The following is a 23,079-nucleotide window of genomic DNA, read 5'->3' on the forward strand; positions in this document are numbered from 1 at the left end:
ATCTATACTGCTTTGTGCAAAAAATTAAGAAGTGAACACGAGCATCTCCTACTACACCGTGAAGTTTGGTGGTTATCAAAAGGAAATGTCTTAAGAAGACTCATCGAAATAAATAATGAAATTGTCTTGTTTTTGGAACACCATCCAAAATCAGCAAAGGGTAGAATATTTGAATTTAAAGACAGATTTCATAATCTGAATTGGTTAATTATGGTAGCCTATTGGTTAATCATAGTGGCCTATTTATGTGAAAATTTTGGCTTCTTAAATGCGTGAAACCTAATTTTACAAATGCTAACATAAATATTTTTTAATGTCCAGGAAAAGACAGAAGTAGCTATAAAAATTAACTTGTGGCTACCTCAAGTTGAGAAGAGAAATTATGAGCCTTTCTCTACTTTAACAGAAATAGAAAACCAAGATGAAAAAGGTAATATTTCAGATGCGATTTTCTCATAAATCAAAGAGCATCTTTTGGGGATAAAACCATACTTCAAATAATATTTTCCTTTAATTGAAAGCAGTAAACTGTGGCTCAGAAACCCTTTTACTGTTGACATGGAAAGTAAAGGATTACAACTCAGTGAATCAGAAATTGATTTTATTATTGAATTGTCCTGTGACACCGCAATGAATGACCTTTTTAGTCAAGTCTCGGTAATTAATTTTTGGTTGACCTGTTGTGCTGAGTATCCAAATTTATTAGAAAACCAGTGATATTTCTTATGCCTTATGTCACAAATTATAAATGCGAATCAGGATTCTCAACTTTGGTTTTCTTAAAAAAGAAAGTACAGACACAGATCAGATGATGAGCCAGATTTGAGGATCAAATTGACTTCTTTTTCTCTCGACCTGAAGTTGTTGTGAGACGAAAAACAACATCATCCTTCTCACTGGGTAAGTTTATTTCTTAAAAGAACATTAATAAATATACAGTTAATCTGAAGATTAAATAACAGTGAGGTACTTTTTTTTTACATTGTAGTACTATAAAACAGCTGTATATTTTATAATCGATGATATATTGATAGAACTATTGCTTCCAGCTTGATGGCAAGACTTAGTCATGCCTTAGCTGGTTATCTAATTAGGTATTTGAGGAGGCCGAGCCTCATGAAAAATTCAAACATTTGTTTGTTTTTGAATTTCGCAGAAAGCTGTACGAGGCTATCTGCGCTGGCAGTCCCTAATTTAGCAGTGTAAGACTAGAAGGAAGGCAGCTAGTCATCATCACCCACCGCCAATTCTTGGGCCACTCTTTTACCAACGAATAGTGGGATTGACCGTCACTTTATAGCGCCCCTACGGCTGAAAGGGCAATCATGTTTTGTGTGATAGAGATTCGAACCTGCTACCCTGAGATTACGAGTCGAGTGCCTTAATCACCTGGCCATGCCGGATCGAAAATAATGTTATTGTATGTGAATAAGGAAGTCAAATACAAATAGAAGGAAAGTAGCATAACACTTGTTGATTCATATTTTTATGGTAATAGTAACAATACACTATAATTCGTATTGCATGCCCTATTAAGTAAATCATCGTAAACTGAGTAAACTTAATTATGGCCTACCGTATATTGCTTTTATAACTGAAAGTTGTCACTTGCTCCTAATTAATGACAAATTATTAAACTTTTCGTTTTAACGGAAGCTGTAGTACTGTTACTTTAACTATTAGACAACGTCACTCCCATTAACTTTAATAAATTCGTGTTATCTATCATATCGTTTTTTTATATGCTTACAAACTTCATTAGTTTTTCTTTAAAATAAATGTGTTGAATTACGTTAAAATTTTCAGGGACATATTTTTATTTAATTATTCGGGTTAACGTTTAACTATAAACCATATTTTGTATTATGAAAATGTTATCATTTAATTTTCTATTATTTAAAACGTCTATCATTCAGTCAATAACCTCACACAAACTACATTTGAGTAAAATATTATTTTAATTTTCTAATGCAACACCATGCCATAGTAACATTGTTCTGATATACTACACTGTGTAACACGAATTTTGTTCCCGGATAACATGTGTTAGTTCTTAATTGCTTATGTTGTAAAAGTACAGAAAATGGCCATTATTCCCTTCACACTTTGCTTTTGTGACGTGGATAATAAAATTTAAAAATTAACCTATTTGTTATGTAAATTAATATATAATCTTACTATTCAAGCAAGCAAAAATTGTCTATCTTACCATCTAGAGTTTTTTTTGCAGTGCTCGCTGGTAAAACGAGGTGCCCAGGGTTTGTCTTGATCCTCGACAGGCATGTCGAAAAATGCCTTGTAGGCTTCACACATTTTAGCAGATGCTGTCATAGAGTACGTTTTCGCTCTTGTCTTGATAAATTGACCACATACATAGCAGAATGCGTCTGGAGAACGCTTGCAACTTCTTGATGCCATCTCTGATAAAATCAAATTGGTCTGTGTGTTCACTTACGCAGCTAGAACTAAACTGAAGTGGTGAGCGGTGAGTCCCTGTATATATATTACTATGGAAAGTTCTAGAAAATTCTAAAAGGTTTTTGAAAATTCTCGTAAGTTCTACAACATTCTAGAAAGTTCTTGAAAATTCTTGTAAGATCGAGAAAATTCCCTATCAGCTACTCAGCACTGAATTAACCTGGAATGTTCTAGAAAATGGGTAAATTTGAAAATTTCATTACCCAGATCACAAAAACAAAGTTTGAAGGGAAAAATGTCTTTACCCATTTTACAGAACATTCCAGGTAGATTCAGTGCTGAGTAGCTCATAGCGATTTTTTTCAAACTTCCCTCTAGTCTTACACTGCTAAATTAGGGACGGCTAGCGGAGATAGCCATTGTGTAGCTTTGCGCAAAATTCAGAACAAACCAAACTTCTTTCATAAATTTTTGACAGACTTTTGTTACTAAGTTATTTGCATGTTGAACCCATGTTAATTTTGAATCGTTGCTTAGGTCTATAAATTTTGCTGAGGTTGCGGTCTGGAAAAGTGTTAGATTCATATATAGTTTTGGTGGGTTATTTAATGGTTAGTTTGTCTTGTGAATGCTACAGGTTTTTTTTTTTTTGTTTAGAACGTTTATTTTGACTCTGTATTTTTGAAAATATTCTATTTTGTTGTTAAGTTAGGGTTTGTTGTTTCTTGTACTCTTCCAAACCTCAACATCGTCTGCAATTTGGGAGAAAAATACCAAGTATTGGGTCTTTTAGTTGGATAATAATAAATCAGTACAAACTGAAAAATTTAACTATAAGAAAACAAACTGGCTCGAATACCAATCAATCGTAAACAACAAACTCTCACAACTAATTATTAAAGCAGCCGCATATGCATCAGACACAGATGACTACTATAAAAGAATGTCTGAGAGCCTTGTTACAACAGCAATACAAACAAAAACACCACATATATGGCAACCTCGTGCTCAATTCATTGATATGATAAAAGAACGACCAAAACTTCACAGACAATATATACAAAACAGAGACCCCACTCGAAAAACTTAATTGAATACCCTCAGAAATAGAATAAAACAGGAAATCAAAGAAATAAAAGAGAATAGCTTGGAACACTTCCGCTCTCATTTAAACGATAAAACAGATCCATAACAGTTCTGGGCACACCTAAAGCAATTCAAAAACACAGGAAACCCAAATAGTAGTTACTCACCTCTTGAAACACAAAATACCACAGCGTACACTAATTTAGAAAAAACAGCAATATTCGAAGAATATTTCAAAAACATTTTAAGACACACCATGAACCAGCCATGAGTACATACTTTTTCAATAGAGGTAATAAGTTTATCAAGCAAAATAAAACTTTTCACTCCTAAATTTCCGGCTTACACATTTCATATAACAGTAAACACTAATGTCAGTCAGAACCAGATTGTATAACAAATCCCAAAGTCAATCACAGTGACAAAAGTAATAAAAGCAATAATCTCCACCAAACACAAAACACCAGGACCAGATGGTATACGGATCATTCTACTGATAAAAGGCACTTAGTAATTGTGTAAGCCACATCATTTAACCTTTCTATAAAACATCAACTGTACTAATATTCAAAAAAAGGAAAGCCATAAATTAAATCAAACAACTACCGCCCTATCAGTTTGAACATTTGTGTAGGGAAAATTGCATTGATAATAATTTTACATTAAATATTTATAAATTAGTTAAGTAGGCTATGTATTTTGTTTTACCACTCACCATGCTTCAAACTGAACAAAAAACATGACCTAGCTAAATAATGAATGAATATTTGCTTTGAAATTCTTATCAATGCTGTAATTGCAACTACAAGTTTGATCGCAAGTTTTGAATCCATTACTTTGAATCGCACGCTCGACCATTTTTTGACATCTAAGATTTTATTGACTACATAACTTCATGCTAGTGTATTTTTTCCATGATACAATACAACAGTGGTACAACATTTCTGTGATACGCTAAATACAATTAACATTTCTTTAATATTTCAAAGCAATTTTACTCTTGTGTTTTAGTGGGGTGATATACTAATGAAACTTGACAAATAGTATTGTTTTATTATACTTATGCAATTTCACATCTCAAATTTGTAAACTATCAATTATGTAATTATGACGATATTTTTTAATGTTGGTTACAGGTCGTGTAATAACTAAAATAATCACGAATTTCACTTTTTCGTAAATAATGGAGAATATATATATTTATAGTGCAAGGTGTAGTCATGCAATATTTTTCACAGTTTCAATGCAGTTTCTGCAGGCAGTTACTTACTAAATATCACTTACTAAAACCTCTGTTCTTAAGTTTCAAGCTAGCATGTTTGTATTTCCGTAGAGACTTCTTGCAAAACAGCTTATTCAAAAACGCAGTACTGAAACGTGTTCATCTTGTTTTTTGGATTTAAAGTTGCATGTTGAACGTTGTAATTAAGGTATGTAATTTTCGGACTTGTGGAATATCTGTTTTTATTTACTTCGAACGAATATTTAAGTCAAGTGTTTCATTAGTTCTCTTTATTTCTTTTGACGTTCTTTGACATTGTCTCTTATTTTTGCATATCTTAACGCGAGCAACCGGACAAAATAAATGAAGTAAACAAATAAATAATTTGAATGTTTACAACTAAACTATGATTTTGGTTGCTTGTTTTCTTTTACTGCCCATAGTCAGAATAATTTTTCTTTAGTAATTCTAAATAGTGTTGTTGAACCGTTTGACTTTTCTCCTGTACATCAGTGGACTTGAATATCACAACCACAGCACGACAAACTGAGAAAATATTTTATTCTTTCCACTTATTACTTATGATTGAAGTCCTTTTATCTTAGCAAAAATAGAAATATATGAGAAATGTAGTTCATTTTTGTAATTCTACGAAAAACTATTCATATCTGCGTTAACCGTAGTTAATTTAGAAAAATTGAAAGATTTGAGAGACGGAAGCGAGTCAACATCATTTTGTTAACGCTTAGACAACGTTTTTTAGCAAAGAAAAGTGAAACTGATCATTACATTATAACGCTTCATTTCTGAAAGAGACGAATTTGTTCGGAAAAAAAAAAGATTGGTATTATTTGTTTTGTTTTTCAATTTTGCGCAAGACTACACGAGGGCTATCTGCGCTAGCCGTCCCTAATTTAGCAGTGTAAGAATATAGGGAAGGCATCTAGTCATCATAACCTACCGCCAACTCTTGGGCTACTCTTTTACAACTAATAGTGGGACTGACCGTCACATTATAACGCCCTCACAGCTGAAAGGGCGAGCATGTTTGGTATGACAGGAATTCGAACCCACGACCCTCAGATTACGAGTCGAAAGAGAGTGGTAATACATGATAACTTTATATGCAGTAATATAAGTGAGGGACGTGCTTATATGGAAAAATCAAATTTTGTTCGGTAATACGAAACATACAGTAATAATTATACAATATAGAAACTGTTTTGTTAATATTAAGTTAACTTATGCTTCTCAGCCAAAGCAGAAACACAGTGAACTAAATATCCTCTGTTAATCTTAGTTTTCGTTTTCGGTTCGTGAATTATTTTAAATGGGGTATTTTCTTCAGTATGCTTTGTCTGTTTTACTTAAAAAGGATTACTTATTAGGTATTTTAGTGGCCTGGGTTGTCTTCACTTCCTTCCTCTACATGTTTCAAAACTTACTCAACCGTTTGCTTTTATTAGTAACAGAAAGAAACTGTAAAAACTATTATCATGTTAAAGTAAGTATCATGAGAAAATGAAATAGTCAATATGTATATGTAACAAAGATCTACATGTAGAAAAACCAAGCTCCTAAGAGTACTTGTGTAAATTACCAACCAAGCAAACTGACTTGAATAAGTAATAAATTATACATGTAATGTAGGTTCATCACTATTTCGTATCTGCAAACACTGTTAACTGCCAACATCATGTCGGATGTGAATCCGAGGGTTCATTGTTTCCGTTCTGTTTACTTAAACCTTCGCTCGCTACTGCTCTTCGATTAGAGTAACACTAACATAACCTCCTCTCTAACACATCGGTTTAAAACATTTATATGTTTGTTTGTAGTTAAACACAACGCTACATAATTGGCTATCTGTGCTCTGTCCACATCGGGTATCAAAACCCGGTTTCGACCGTTGTATGTCCTTTGGTATACTGATGAGTTACTTGGACACAAGATAAGAGACAGCTTGTGCAGATAGTCTTTATATAGCTTAGCGGGAACACTAGAAAAATCCAAAAAAATCCTTTTCTTCATCTATACATGTAATCACACTTTGCTTTCTTTTTTGTTTAATTCAAGAGTGTTATAATAACAGAGACTGACAAAATATACTCTATTATAAAATGAAGAATTGAAACACTTGGAATGTTATTTGAAAAATTTTAAAAATTCAATTGTAAATTGTCTTCTATTGCATTTAATGAGAGTTTGATTTGTTGCATGTTAATTGATAAAAGTGTCTGGGTTATCCTTGTAAAATCAGAACCACCTAATTTACAACAATAGCTGTTGTTGTTTTGAATTAAGCACAAATCTACACAATGGGCTATCTGTGCTCTGCCAACCACGGGTATCAAAACCCGGATTTTAGCGTGTAAGTCCGAAGACATACCGCTGAGCCACTGGGGGGCAAAATATACTTTTAATAAATGCATTTGTATCGCTAAATCTTACTCCATAATTGTTTACGACTTCAAAAGGTTTTACTTATTTAATATTTTAAAAATGAAAAATTTATTCTTATTAGGGCCTAGCATGGCCTAGCGCGTTAAGGCGTGCGCTTCGTAATCTGAGGGTCGCGGGTTCGCGCCCGAGTCGCGACAAACATGCTCGCCCTCCCAGCCGTGGGGGCGTTATAAAGTGATGGTCAATGCCCACTATTCGTTGGTAAAAGAGTAGCCCAAGAGTTGGCGGTGGGTGGTGATGACTAGCTGCCTTCCCTCTAGTCTTACACTGCTAAAGTTATCTGCACTAGCCGTCCCTAATTTAACAGTGTAGGACTAGAGGGAAGACAGCTAGTCATCACCACCTACTACCCAGTCTAGGACTACTCTTTTACCAATGAATAGTGGGATTGGCTGTAACATTGTAGCACTCCCACGGTTGAAAGGGCGAACATGTTTTGTGTGACGGGGATTCGAATGCGCGAGTCTCAGATTACGAGTCGAATGCCATAACCACATGGCCTCGCCGGGTCGACAACGTGACTGCTAATGTATGCTGATTTATTATAACGAAATAGCTGCTGAATTTCTATGTTTAAATAAGGTCAGTATAACTTTCTTTAAGGCTAATAAGGAGTACCAACATGTTGGCTGGCAATCTTTCAAATATTAATTATTATCGTTTGTTTATCTCTCGTTGGTTTCTTTAATTTACAAATATCTAGTCAGCTGACGTACTTAAGTGCTTATTAGCTTATATATCATTCTCAGTTCGCCTATCCCATCATAAGCATTAAACAAAGAAGAAACATACCGTTGTTCCAATGTATATTTCTTGAACATAGGTCAGAAAAAGACTTGCGTTATTCTGGTTATTTGTACTAAACGTAATATAATTTGTCAGAATAATTTACAAGGTAAATCATATACAATGATATTTTAAGCGTAATTATAAAACATGAGTAGCGTTTTACAAATAATGAAATTTAGAATAACTTGTTCTTTTTTTGTTTGTCTGTTTGCTAAGAGAAGTGGAATAAAAAATGTTGGCTTGGGTTTTGTTTGAGAATTATTTTTCCAAAGCAATATGAAGCTACCTGTGACCACCACACACAGGGGCACAATAGTATGCCTGCAGACTTACAACCCAAGAAACTAGGTATCGTTACCGTGTTACAGAGCACAGATAGCCCTTTGTTTAGCTTTTTTCTTAACTACAAGGAATCAAAGAAATACTATGAGTAGAAGGTAAATAGGCATCAGGCCTCCCAGAAAATCTGTCGAAGAAGCCATGGATTACGGCCTATGGAGTGAAAATGGAATCTTGGGAGTGTGTAATTAGACGAGAACCAGTCTTGAATTAACGATTGGTCCGCTGACTAGCTGCCTTCCCTTTAGTGTGTCAGCTCAAAATTAAAGAAGGGTATGCGACAAAACCTTAGAATTGTACTTTAATCTACGTATTCCTTACCTGAATGGAATATCAGGTAAAAAGCAATAACTATACATATAGTGCAGTCTGATTTGTAAACGATTCCTCTGGGTCCATGTCATGATCTATCTCATTTTTATTTAGTTGTACTGAGAATTACAGATGTCTTAAGAAAAAAATCCAGTTTTGTGAAAAAATTCGTATAAGTGTTTGGCTCTCCAAAACGCTTTCTTTAAAGCCCGAGACACATAAGAACGACGGGATACGTGGTATTGCAAGGTAAAAAGCATCATTGTACAGCATTAAATCGTTCACCATATGTTTGATGAGAGTTACTACACTTTGATGAAAAATAATCACAGCGGAAAAGTATCAAACAGACTTTTAGAGTACAAAATATCGTAGACGAGGGAAATTTTGCAATTGACACATGTTCTCACAGAGACACTAATCTTAATTAATGTTGCTTGCTATACAGACGTATTGAATATTGTAATTACCAGAGTATAACATTTTCAAGCTTAATACAAAACACAGTGTTAAATATTTAACCCTCTTGCTATTAACTTCGGACAGTTATGGTGTAAATATCATGCATAATTTAACATACTTCTTCTTTAACTTGCTAATAAAGTTGAATTATTTAGTTATATCAATGAATGACTGACTAATCATGTTTCCATTTCATCAACATACAACTTTTATACTAAAGGTAGGCTAAATCACTGATTAACCTTAGCTTGTGATTTTGTTTCTTGCTTTTACCTCAAATTATAAACATTTTACAAATTATCTTAACTAGTGTCTCTTCATTGATTTTTGTCAGAATTTCAAATTGTTATAATAATAATTTATTCGACTGTCAATTGTTCTAGTCAATTCCTCGTATATGCATGTACACACACACACACACACACACATATATATTCCAGAAGAAAGAAACAATTATGGAGCTTTAGTTTCTGTTTATATCACAGACACACACATATATATATACCAGAAGAAAAAACAATTTTGGAGCTTTACTTTCTGTTTATATCACAGACACACACATATATATACAAGTAGAAAGAAACAATTTTGGAGCTTTAATTTCTGTTTATGTCATAGACACAATAATATAACATAGTCTTGATTTTTACGACTTTCTAACTATGTTACAAGAGCCATTGAAAATTCAGTTAAGCTCAATAATGTGTTATCGTGGGAATAAAGTTTGAACTGGAAACAAAATATACCATTATCTGTACTGAAAAACAGTTTACTATGATGCGTCATATGATATATCAAAACTTTGGTTTTCTGTTGGTTATAAATAATATATTATTAAATATCAGACAGACCTTCTGGCAATTTGTGAAAGAGAAAATATGAGAGAGAGTTGTGGCAAAATTATTCTGATTTTCTAGTTTATGGCACTGAAAGCATAACAAAACTTTCATATTGAAAGTAGGCTAAATCTTTTATTATTCATTAGCCTTAGTTTCTGTTTTCTTATCTTTGTTCTTATCTCAAATTCTAAATACTTTACAAATTATCCTTCCAGGTATCATCCTTGTATTTTTTTCAGATTCTCAAATTGTTATTATAATAATATTTTATTCATCTATAAATTACGACAATTCCTCGCACACTCATATATATATAAATCAAAAGAAAGATACGATTTTGAAATTTATTTTGTATTTGTATAACAGATACCATGGTATAGCACGATCTGCTGATAAAGACATATAACCGAAACGTTAAGGAAATAAAAACATGTTTTTTCTGAAGAAAGACGAAAGTCACCTTTAGAACACAAACATGATTTGAACTTTCATTTATTAATGAATAAAAAAAAGCAGCTTCAATTAGGGTCATGCTTATAAGTAGCTTCAATCTATATATGACTACTGGTAGATTAGTATATTCGTAAGTAAAATACTGTTTACTGTTTTTGTAAATGGCATACTGTTTACATAACTAGATGTTTAATAAGTAGAATATTATCTTCATAAAGTTATTACTGTGTTATTAAGTAGAATATCATATTTTATAAGTAGAATGTTGTCTAAAATAAAAACTTTATATTCGAAAAAAGCACCCTCTGGTAATTACTAAATTTCTTCTTTATGGAACAGCTTCTAGTGATGTAGCTGTTGTTACCATGGTTTATGAGACTTACCTGTCATATTACTTATAAACTGTGATCGCTAGATCAACTAGAAGTAACTGGTCACTCTATATGTTCAGAGATTTAACACTTGATTACTTTTTTAGAATATTTTATTTTATGTACCTTTGTAACAAATACATTATATTCCTCGAGTCTCAAAAATACTTTTAAAGAAAGCAGTTGAATACAATGAAGTCACAAAATAAAGCACACAGCATGACCAGGTAGTTAAGGTGCTCAACTCGTAATCTGAGGGTCGTGAGTTCGAATCACACCAAACATGCTCGCTCTTTCAGCCATGGGGTGCGTTATAAGTGACCGTCAACCCACTATTCGTTGGAAAAAGAGTAGCCCAAGAGTTGACGGTGCGTGATAATGACTAGCTGCCTTCCCTCTAGTCTTACACTGCTAAATTAGGGACGGCTAGCGCAAATAGACTTCATGAAACTTTGAGCAAAATTCAAACACAAAATAAAATAATCATTAAATGGTTGAGTAGATACCAGACTCAAAAATGATTTATTCTCCTCAAAATTTCCTTTCTTGGATAAGTAGCTTGTTTACACAAGAAGTTGTTTATTTGATTAATTACCCATTATTCTGCTAATTACTTTCTTTACGATGTTTATTTCTTCTTTCTTCGCCAATTACTTGTTTGTACGGCTGCGTAGTAAATTTACTACAGAACATGATAAGTTTGTTTCACATTACGCACAAAGCTACATTAAGGGCTATTTGTGGTCTGCCTATCACGGATATCAAACCCCGATTTCTAGCGGTATAAATCCACAAACATATCGCTGTGTTATTAGGAAACAAATTGATCAGTAACGTGTAATCTTTTAATTTATTTTTTTTTTTTTTTGCAAATTATATTTTATTTTTGATTTGTTTTGTTTGTTTTTGAAATTCGCACAAAGCTACTCGAGGGCTATCTGTGCTAGCCGTCCCTAATTTAGAAGTGTAAGACTAGAGGGAAGGCAGCTAGTCATCACCACCCACCGCCAACTCTTGGGCTACTCTTTTACCAACGAATAGTGGGATTGACCGTCACATTATAACGCCCCCACGGCTGGGAGGGCGAGCATGTTTGGCGCGACTCGGGCGCGAACCCGCGACCCTCAGATTACGAAGCGCACGCCTTAACCGCTAGGCCATGCCAGGCCCTTTATTTTTGATAAGATCATATCAGTTTGACATAGTATTAAATTTTATGGAAACCGCCTACCGCTAGTATAGCGGTAAGTCTACGGATTTACAATGCTAAAATCAGGGGTTCGATTCCCCTCGGTGGATTCAGCAGGTAACTCAATGTGGCTTTCCAATAACAGAACACACACATCTTATATATATATATATAAACTTATTTTTCTACCTTTATGCTTTAGTATTGGTTCAAGCTTATATGTAAGATTACTCATTGTCAATCTTAGGCAGACTACGACGCCTGATTGGTAAGCATTCCGTTTGTGAATCCATGGTTCGCGCCTTTTTGTTTCGAATCATGTCTCACACTCTGAAGCTGTGTACGTGTTATAAACGTGACAGTCAATTTCGTTGTTCGGTTAAGTGTAGGGACTTCAGATAGTGGATGAAACTGGTTACATCTCTTTGATATACAATACAGCATATGTGTGAAACGCAGAGGTCTCGAACCTGTCTGTTTAGTCCAATGTATGTTGTTTATATGAATAGATAAACAAACAAATATATATATATATATATATATATGTATACTGAATAGTTATCTGACTACGAATTTACTTGTTAATGATTTTAAAATACTTTATTGTACACCAGTTACTATTGCCCTTTGTAACTAAATGTTAAACCAAATGTTAAATAATATGTATAGTTTCGTTTTACGTTCTTTTTAATTAGGTGGCAGCTTTCACTTCGAAGTAGGATCGCTTAATAATCACATATTTAATTCAATGCGTTAAATATAACACAAGATATTATACTTTCGTCACTGAAGCTTATTATGCTGTTTCGCACACTGTTAGTGACTCTTTTGTATTCTATACATTTGAGAGATTTACACGACTTTTTCAATTTAAGTTAAATGTGAGTTTTCTGATTTCGATAGATTTTATAGCTCGAGTGTTAAATTGAACTATTTTTAGAAGTAATAGTTTATTACAGGTTTGCGTATGTAACTCTTCGCGAATGATACGTTATGTAATTCAGTAGTTATAAATTGATGGTTGTTATATTATTGCTTCATGTTACTAGAACCTACCGGGTTTTTCTTCTTATTTTCATGGAATATTAATGTATCGTAATGTCTAGTAACGTGTGGAACATTTTAGACTTCTGTCGGAATATCAATACGCGTCAAAAATGTAATTCGATATTACTATCTTTGTGTAACGTATACTGGAGTTTAAAATTGAACATTTTTATAAATATAATTAACATCACTACCTATATCCCCAGAATATAAATATATTAGTTCATTATTTCACAATTACAGCTTTGTGACTTTCGAACCCATCATTTGATCATCCTAAGACATCAACAGTGAAATGATAGAACATAACAGATGACGCCATTGCAAAATTTTCTAAAAAAAAAAGAGTCTCGAGTATCTTAGGAAAATTTCAAAAATTTACAAAACTCAGCCTAATATATCTTTTCAGGAAACAAAAGCTCCATGTAAATTGTATGGTAACACCGATGTTATAGTTATAGAACCTGTTAAAAGTAAAGGATTTGTGGTTTTAGCGAAGGATAATTATGAGCGAAAGATTTATACTCACCTATCAGATGAAGATAAGAATTTAAAATTAAACAAAGTTCCACTAAAACAATTGTAAGTAAGAGTATAATTATTTTACATGAATTAAAGAAAGGTACTCATGTAGCTCTCCAGCTAGTGAATAGTCTAAAATCATGTACTAGAAGAGTCCATGAATTTTACGACTGCCTTAAAGATCACATGTCTGCTTTACCCCGTAGTACTATAGCATCTATTTGCGTATCTTTGACAGAAAATATCATATATCGTGGGTTTTAAATAAACTGCTGCGCCCGTTATTGGACCTAGTCCCTGCTCATATCAGCTCCACACATCATTTCATGAACAACTACATAATAACTCATACCTCTTCAATGATAATTCTACTGTATTTACAATTGGTGATGTTCATCGATATTTTAGTATCCCTATTGAAGAAGGATATCTTATGTTTTTCTGTGGTTTGAGAAAACAAATATTACTTATGATTTTAAAATATTTCTACGTATTGGTTAGAACAAGTTCTGAGGTTTAACGAGGAAGTTTGTAAGCAAATAAGAATAACAACTATGGGTAAAATGGTAGCAGTAGTCTCAGCTGTAATAATTATATTATTTATAACAATTTGTCTTATCAAATTGTGTTCTAAATTAACTAAACCAGCCTATATAGACTTTGACGAAAAAGAAACAATTATTTAAAGCTTTGGATACAACCATGATAACCAACAGTGTAACGAACATTTGTATATATGGTTGGCTTGTTATAATATATTATTTTAAAAGAAGTGGACTGTGTGCTCTTTTGTATTGATTAAATTTATCACTAACAAGTCACAGACACCTACTGTAAAGAATTCTACCTCTACATACATAACACCTGACAAAATTGTTAGATTTCTTCAGCGTCTGTAATATCATGATACGAGGAATGTTTTGGCCACTTCAGAGCATTAGCAGATTAATTTCTACAATTTAAAGAAAGAGTGTCAAAAGAAACTAAGTGTTAAAATCATATGCGTCAAAAGTAGTCCAACAAATAGATAAAGTGATAAACAAGTTAAATGTGTTATTTTATTCCGAAAATTATTTCTATTTCTCTAAAAGGTTATACTTAGAGTTCCGAAGATAAAATTTAATATCTAAAATTGTGACCATGCTAGAATAGTTGAAAAGGAGGTTTCGTATGTAAAACCTATTAGCCAGCTATCAGTTTAGGTTTATAATAAGCTATTTTAATATAAACTTATTTGTTATTTGAAAATATACGGTTTTGTAATTTTACCAGTTCAGTGGTATTGCCTGAACAATCATAAAGTCAGACTTTAAACGAATAACGTTAAAGGATTTAAAACTTCTATGTTATATTGGAAGTTGTTTCTCACTCTTGACAGATTGATGACAGACGTTCTTTGTTTTATTTAAAGTATAATTTCCAGATTCATCAGTATCTGACACAAAAATAGATTTTATATATGCAGGTTGATTTACAAGTGCATGCTTAACGATTGTATAAAATACCACGCTGTAGTGTTTTTTTTTCTATTTTTAGTGAAATTGAAGTGTTGGTGATATACCTTGATTGCCAACAAGCACATCAACCTGCTGTTATTATTGAAAAATAAAGCGAACGTAATGACCATATTTCTCGTCCATTCTGCATTATACGGTGCAGCTGACCATTTATTATGTACATTTATTGATTTAAAGAATACCGTGATATTGGATAAGTCATTACCTTGTTGGCACTGGTATATAAATGCAGTACCAATGTAAATGACATATTTCTATTACTGTAGCTCTTGATGGTTAAGAAATCACACCAGTATTTATTACAAGTATAGATTTGAGCAACATACAACTTTTTCATTGATATTGGGTCCTGTTTATGTCGATGTAACAGTAATATAAACTGCTTGGTTTCTGAAGTAGTTCTGTATCTACTATAGTTCCTGTAAACTAGTTCAATACTTGCTGCTACAAAATATTTGAACTACATTTTTATTGTTTTCCAACGATGATTAGTTTTCACCAAATTTTCCCAGTATTTAGAAATTTTAAGGCGTTTTATTATCGAAGAAATAGTATAATTTTAAGGTCTTAAAACTGCATTTATAAAATGTTTGTGCATTTCTTAAGTAATGGCAATATATATAATATAGGAATTTCCGCCTAGCAACAACGACATAATAAAAGAATAATTTTTGCAATAGCTTTACTGATGATAACAATTTGGTACCCCTCAATAGTAGATGAAAGATGTAATTTAGTGCTCTCTTCCACAGACATTGATCTACAGTCGAATGAATTTTCTTTAGTTCAAAACAAATGCTTTAGATACACTGTAGTAGAAGATGCTACAATTTGGATGGAGGTAAAGCGTTTATTTTACTTCTTTTTAGGCTGATGCCCCAATTTATTTGTTTGTTTTTAAATTTCGCGTAAAGCTACACGAGGGCTATCTACGTTAGCTGTCCCTAATTTAGTAGTGTAAGACTAGAGGGAAGGCAGTTAGTCATCACTATTCACAGTCAACTCTTGGACTACTTTTATACCTACGAATAGTGGAATTGACAGTCACATTACAACGTGCGAGCATGTGTTGGTGTGACGGGAATTCGAACCCGCAACCCTCAGCTTACAAGTCGAATGCCTTAACCACCTGGCCATGCCGGGCCGTCAATATCCAGTGGATGACGCTACATTGTGGACAGATGTTGAAAATTTATAAGATTTTAAGAAATATATCCATGTTTTACTTCGCTTGTCCACTAACTTATTGATACACACTGATGTAAGTTGTTCACTTCTAATCAGTGATGTCGAGAAACCCACTAGTAAACAATTTTTTATATGCAAAAAACGGCTTGTTTGGGTTGAGAAAATATTTTACTTAGAAGAGCGAAGAACGTTTCGACCTTCTTCGGTCATCGTCAGGTTCACAAAGACGATGGCTTCGTTTTCTCAACCCAAACGAGCCGTTTTTGCATATAAAAAATTGTTTACTTCTAAGTCTAGATTTGGATAGTATGATATAGGTGCCTATTCCTTGTTTTTAATACAGTTTGCTTTGTATTCTTTGTTGTTCACTGTAATGGTGGCTGTTTACTATCGATTAACTATTGTAAGATTATCATTAGAATTGTTAATATGCAAGTGATATTTTCAAGTCATTTTATTTAATAACAAAACTTGTTTCAACTTATTTTAATATTTGGGCATTAAAACGTGCTTTATTTACTTCTTATGATTCCTACCTAATAAGTACTGAGACAGAGAAGTGGACACACAATTTATACAAACATTACTCTTATTTCTTTGTTTCAAATCTGTAAAGTTCAGTCTTTATTTTTAATACATATATACAATAAAGATAATGCTACATTTTGTATCAAACTGACGGATCAATACATTTTGAAAATTATAACATAGAACAGTAAAACAAAGTACTGGGGTAAATTTTTATTCTCATCTAATAACAATAATTGATTTACTTTAGTTCCATTACAGTAGGCAAGAAAGCAAAATATGGATCGTTCCAATAATCTTTTTCTAACTTACTTGTTTTCGGATATTAGGAGATTAAACTCGAGTCTCTTTTGAAATACATTTACTGTACTAATTGAATGTGGACATTAACTAATGTCTTGTTTTATCGGTATAAATCCTTAAAGCCCAATTTCTAAAGCTTTGTAAACTTTGATATTTTAGGTGTTAGTAAAACGCTTGTTTAAGTGGTGTTTAAGGTTTCACTAATATCAACAGTATAGTGTTATCTTGAAACTTGATACTATGAAAAGATATCCATCTGGGACACAGATCACATAGTCTATTGAGTAGCTTTGCGCTAAAAGAAACACAACACATTAATCCATTCGGTTGTGACAGAAACTGGAAAAGGTTAAACGTGACCACAGAGTAATGAAACTGTAGAAGCTGTGTGGAATAAATTTATTTTTCTGGGAACATCCAGATGAACCACTGCAAATATGAAATGAATGATAATAAAATAAATGGGTTCATAGATATTTCATAACAATTCGACAATCAACCTTTCTTGAACTAATTTTAAAAAACAAAAAAAGCTTCCAATTATAAAGTTTACTTGTTGGATTATTTCCAGGTTATTTACTTAAACATTTCAAATTATTTCATCTAGGCTTAAAGATTTCTAGTTACAAATATCATACGCCATGCCAGCAGCAATTACTGGTATGTAGGTGCAATATTTCTAATCTTTTTTAGTAGTTGTGAAATAGATATTTCAAATCATTTCTATTTTGTGTTTTATGATTACACTGCCTTGTAGTTTACAGAGTTTCGAATTTTACAGTTTACACTTTCTCAAGTAATACGGTAATGAAAATGAAAGATTGGTATTTTGGGAAGCGATTGTCTTACTACATCTTGTGAAGTTTGTATAATAGCTTGCTTCGGTTTATTCTGCTTTACCTTAGAATTTATTTTATGTAAATTATTTATAATGTCAGTGACAGGTCTGTTTTCTCTGTAGAATAAATAATTTTAATTTTGTAAAGCTAGAGATAGGCGATTATTGCTCTTGTTAAGTGAAGCTTTTTTGCAAACCATTAAAAGTCAAAATATGTCTCCGGCTGCTATAAAGTCTCTGAGGATTTCTTAGAATATTTTAATGATTTTCATCATTGTTTTTACATTAGCATCACAGTTGCACTTAATTTGCTTCTCATGCAATAAGTTAATTCTCTATCGTTTCCTCAAATCCATTTTATTATAATTTCTGAACGCACCTCATGACTCTACTTTATAATATGTAATTGTATCGTTTCTTTTAAAACTCCTGTTAGAAGCTAGACAATTTCTAGATCATTTATTTCAACTATCGTTGACAACTAAAGGTATTAGTTTGCACAACCGTTTGTTCATTTTCTCTTTTGGGTAATTAGTCCGCAAAATATTCATTACATCGATATCAATTGATAACGGTCTCTGTGATTGTTTCTATCTTGTAACATTTCAGATATTACATGCTTGCCCCTGTAAGGCTTCTTCAGATTTCTTATGAAATTACCCTTCACGACTCTTTAATTTGATGGCGTAACATCTTAGAAATCCCGTGTATATATTATTATACTTTGATGTTATGGGTAGTTAACAGTATAGTTATCAAAGTGCAAAATTAGTTTGCATTTGTTATTGTCTCTATTTGCATTGCCATTAACACTTTTTATTAATTCTGAATTACTTATTTCCTGATTTCATGATATTTAAACTATGATAAAGGTGGTCAATTAAATATGGTAATTACCTATATTCAAATTATCCTTGAAATGGTAGAACATTTCATGTCGTAGCGTTTGTTAACAATTAAGTATGCATCATTATGCGTCACATGTTTATGCTAAAAAAGTATGAGCCACATGAGCTACATTCCTAAACACCACAGGTAGGAGTACTCGAATGAACAAAATGAGGTGCTACAAATTAATAGTAATGAGGTAAGAATGGATGTGGAGTAAATATATTATGAGGTGTTTTATATATTATATTTCAAGTAATTTTATTTTTGCATATTATTATTTATGTCCTACACATAATACTTTATGGTGTTAGAAAATAAACACAGGAAAACATAGAAATAGCGCGAGAATTGCATACCGTAACAAATGAGATCATATCATATGGCGTTTATTTCTAGGAACTACAGTTAATATAGCAAATGAGGACGCAAGACGCATGCATATTTGATGTCGCTCGCTTCTTGGACTTTAATGTCTCTTCTTTACTTTACTTGTAAAACTTCCATGTTTCGTACTGAAACTGTTGAAAGTATAATAACTTTTTTACTGTTATCACAAACACTGTCATCTACATATTCATCTCAAGACATTCGTTGTATTTTTAATTAAAACTTTATTATACGACATATTAAACATGTTTTGTTGAAACTAACTTGTTGCCAAGACTGAGTTAAATAACCTCAAAAGTGAAATGTGTTCAAAAGGCACAATGTATACTTTTCACGAAAGAATTATTTTCTCTATTTAATCTATGCTTAAAATGTTACAGTTACGATGTCATTGATTTCCACAAACGTTTCTAATTTTTTATGTCATTAATAAGTGTAATCGATATCATAAATTATGTGTTTTAATGAAATTAAATAATTGCATTTAAATTAAATTAAATAAGTAAACAAAGTCATGAGGAAGGACTACATTAAAAACAGCAAATCCCAACCTCTGATTAATTATATTATAACCATAAATTTTTAATACATAAACAAAATACATTAAAATTAAACAAAACACACTGCATAGTATTAAAAAGATCCTAGGGTACAAACTATGAAAATATATTTATTGAAAATTATGCAAATCCAGATATTTTTACTTAAACTTACAGATATATTGATGACTAATTAGCACAAATAATTCTAAAATATGTAATGGTGTTAACACCATTTGTCGAACAGAATTAGAAATTGAAAATACTTCAATATCTAATATAGATACACATGATTTATATTTAGAAATTAAAGTAATTGATATAAAGAATATCAATATAAATATTTTTGACAAAAGAAAAAATTTTGGCTTTCAAATTTATGGTTTACCCTCCTTTCATAGTAATATGCCATATCCATCTGTTATAAGCATTACAACTTCGCAGTTATTTAGACATTGTAAAATTTGTAATAGATTATAATATTTTTAATAATGTTGATATTAAAAATATGCAGCGTATATTGTTTAATTTTAATGTGTTTTATTTATTGCTTAAAAACGTATGGTTATAATATCATAAATTAGATATATATATTTTTTGTGAACATAAATTATTATCTAGATATTACAAAACAGAGTGAAACTGCATGGTTTTCCAGTATTTACTACTTCCTTTAGATAGAAACAGAAATTTATATTTCGTAATCCTTTGTGCCAAAGGAGTGAGGGTAATGAAATTAAAATTGTCTGAAAACTATTGTGACTGTTATTTTTTGGTGAAGCTGTATTTTTCGTTATTCATCCTTTTAAGGATGTAGAATGAAATACAAAAAGAATGAGCTGTTGAGCTTGAGCTTAAGAACAGATAAATTGAATCAAAATAAACAACTCGGCAAAATAAATTTATTTACACTCCATTTACAAAGTAAAAACACACATAATGATAACTTTCTTTATTATGAGTATTTCGTTTGTTTATAGTTAAGGACAAAGCTACACAATGCTCTGTCTATCACGGGTATTGAAACCCGGTTTTTAGGATTGTGTAATTTAGTAGTATTACAACCAACGATTGAATCAGTAACACGAGTTTAACACTAATTACTCAAAATATTCCATACTGCTCAATCAAATGCTATATTTGTTTCTTTCGTGTTCATGGTATTGAAGAGTGAATAGGATTTAGAGTTTATTACTAATAAAATTTTTAAAATGGAATATCATTGTTGAGTGATGGAACAGTCGTTTAAAATACCAGGAATATACATTTATTATTACATAGAGCGGTAGCCAACTTGAGGATGCTCACCTGAGAAACAAGAAGTCAAAGACATGATTCACAAAAAGCTGACATATTTTATTTTATTCGATTAATAACATTAATAAAGAAAATTAACTATCTCTTGAAGTCCTAAGAAAGTGTACCTTGATTCAAAACTTGGCTTCCATTGGTTAGTAAATTATTGTTTATTATTACACAAACCTTTAAGTATAGCTTAATCTTGTTAACTTTATTGATATTTTAATCTAGCTTTGATGTTAAGGGAAAGTATTTTAAAAATTAAAAACAAACTTAAATTTGAACTTGGCATTGCTTTGTGGTAAAGCTTTACTATTAACTCTGAAGCTTACCCTTCATTAATCCTCCAGTGTTGATTTAAAAGCTCCCTTGTAACCTACTGGTAGTACAAATGTTTATGGAAGTACCTAAAACAAACTCTTCTATACATGAATGTTTCTTCAATTTCTTAACCGTTCTTTTACCTTACCACTCTATAATATAGAGCAATGGTCCTCTCCCAGTGGCATAGCTATGTGTCTGCGGGTTCACACCCCAAGAAACTGTGTTTCTCTACCCATAAAGGTAGCCCATTGTGTAGTTTTGTGCGTAATTTCGAACATACAAACAGGAAGCAAGTGCATTCCCAACACGACCATCATGAAGTCAGATTAAAATTAGACAAACATGTAAACAATACACTGATATGTGAGAGTTTAAAGTATTCTGCTAGATTTTGCTTTTTTTAAAAGAAAAAAATTACTATTTTACGTCGACCCTACGTTTTGAAAAAAATTGAGATATTCTGAGTAACATATCCCTACATGAATGAAAAACATTTGCTCGTGACGGACGAGTAAACCAGAAGGATCACTGGTTGTAAAGTAGCGGTTAAGATCCTTAACCGATGGAAAATAAAACTTCTTGACATTGCAGAGAAGATAAGTAAAGAAGTTACTTATCTCAAACTTTATCGTCATCTTTACATTATCAAACTGTACCAGGTAATCAGTACCCCAATGGAGATCTTTTTGGTAATGGAATACGTTCCAGGTGATGTACTTTTTGAATACATTAAGAAGAGTGGGAGACTAAAACAGAAGGAGGCTCTTAAGTTCTTCAACAGATCTCTTCTGGAGTAGATTGCTGTCACAGACATGTGATTGTACATCGAAATTTAAAATAATAAAATTTCCTATTATATAACAATCTTAATGTAAAGATTACAGGTATCTGGTCTCTCAGACATGATGCTTGATGGATGGTTTCTACAAACTAGCTGTGAATCATCAAACTATGCATCTCTTGAGGTGGTAGTGAAATGTTATATTCTGGTCAAGAAGTGGATATCTGGAGCTGTGGAATTACTCTTAATTCTCTTCTCTGTGGAATGCTTCCACTTGATGACCAACATCTTCCATTCTTCTTCAGAAAAATGAAATTTGAAGTCTTCATTATTTCTTACTACATTACTTCCACAAGCATGTTGTCAACATGTTATATTATAAGCTGAATGTAGATGCTATGAAAAGAATAAAAATGAATAACATAAAAAACATCAATTGTTCAAGAAGAACTTTCCTCCATATATGTTTTCTTCAAACTATGTAGCTGATGCTTTAATTATAGATACGAATACTGACTCGGAAGTTTGTGAAAAATTTGGGGTTGAGGAATAGGAAATCCATTCCTCGTTGTTGAATACTGATCCCCATAACGTAGTTACTGTTGCGTATCACTTACTGAAAAAAACAAACAGTTTGAATAAAAATCTAACATGATAGACCTTTATCTTCTCACGAGCCCTGCGGTTGAAGGTTTTAGGCATCATTCCGAACAATTAAAAGGACTACATCTTTGCTAAATTGATCCAAGTGGGAGTGTTACAGATCCAACATCAAAGCAAGTAAAATGGCATCTTGGTACCAGATCATGAAGTAATCCTTTAGACATTATGAATGAAGGGTTTTTGGCCATGAAGGCCTTGAACACGTAATGGCAGACCATCATCCCCTTCTGTGTCTGTGGTCGTGAACTTCATCACTCAACGTCAAAATAGGTAAAGATGAGTCTGTAGTTATACCTGGTCGATTATAAT

At 32.3% G+C, this 23,079-nt stretch overlaps 1 pseudogene; it reads left to right on the plus strand.

Annotated features, from left to right (window-relative positions):
- LOC143251641 (5'-AMP-activated protein kinase catalytic subunit alpha-2 pseudogene) overlaps nt 1-22,660 on the plus strand; it is a 107,799-nt pseudogene extending 85,139 nt beyond the window's left edge.
- Nucleotides 22,661-23,079: the final 419 nt, after the last annotated feature.

This window comes from Tachypleus tridentatus, chromosome 6 (genome assembly GCF_004210375.1).
Source record: "Tachypleus tridentatus isolate NWPU-2018 chromosome 6, ASM421037v1, whole genome shotgun sequence".
Lineage (NCBI taxonomy): Eukaryota > Metazoa > Arthropoda > Merostomata > Xiphosura > Limulidae > Tachypleus > Tachypleus tridentatus.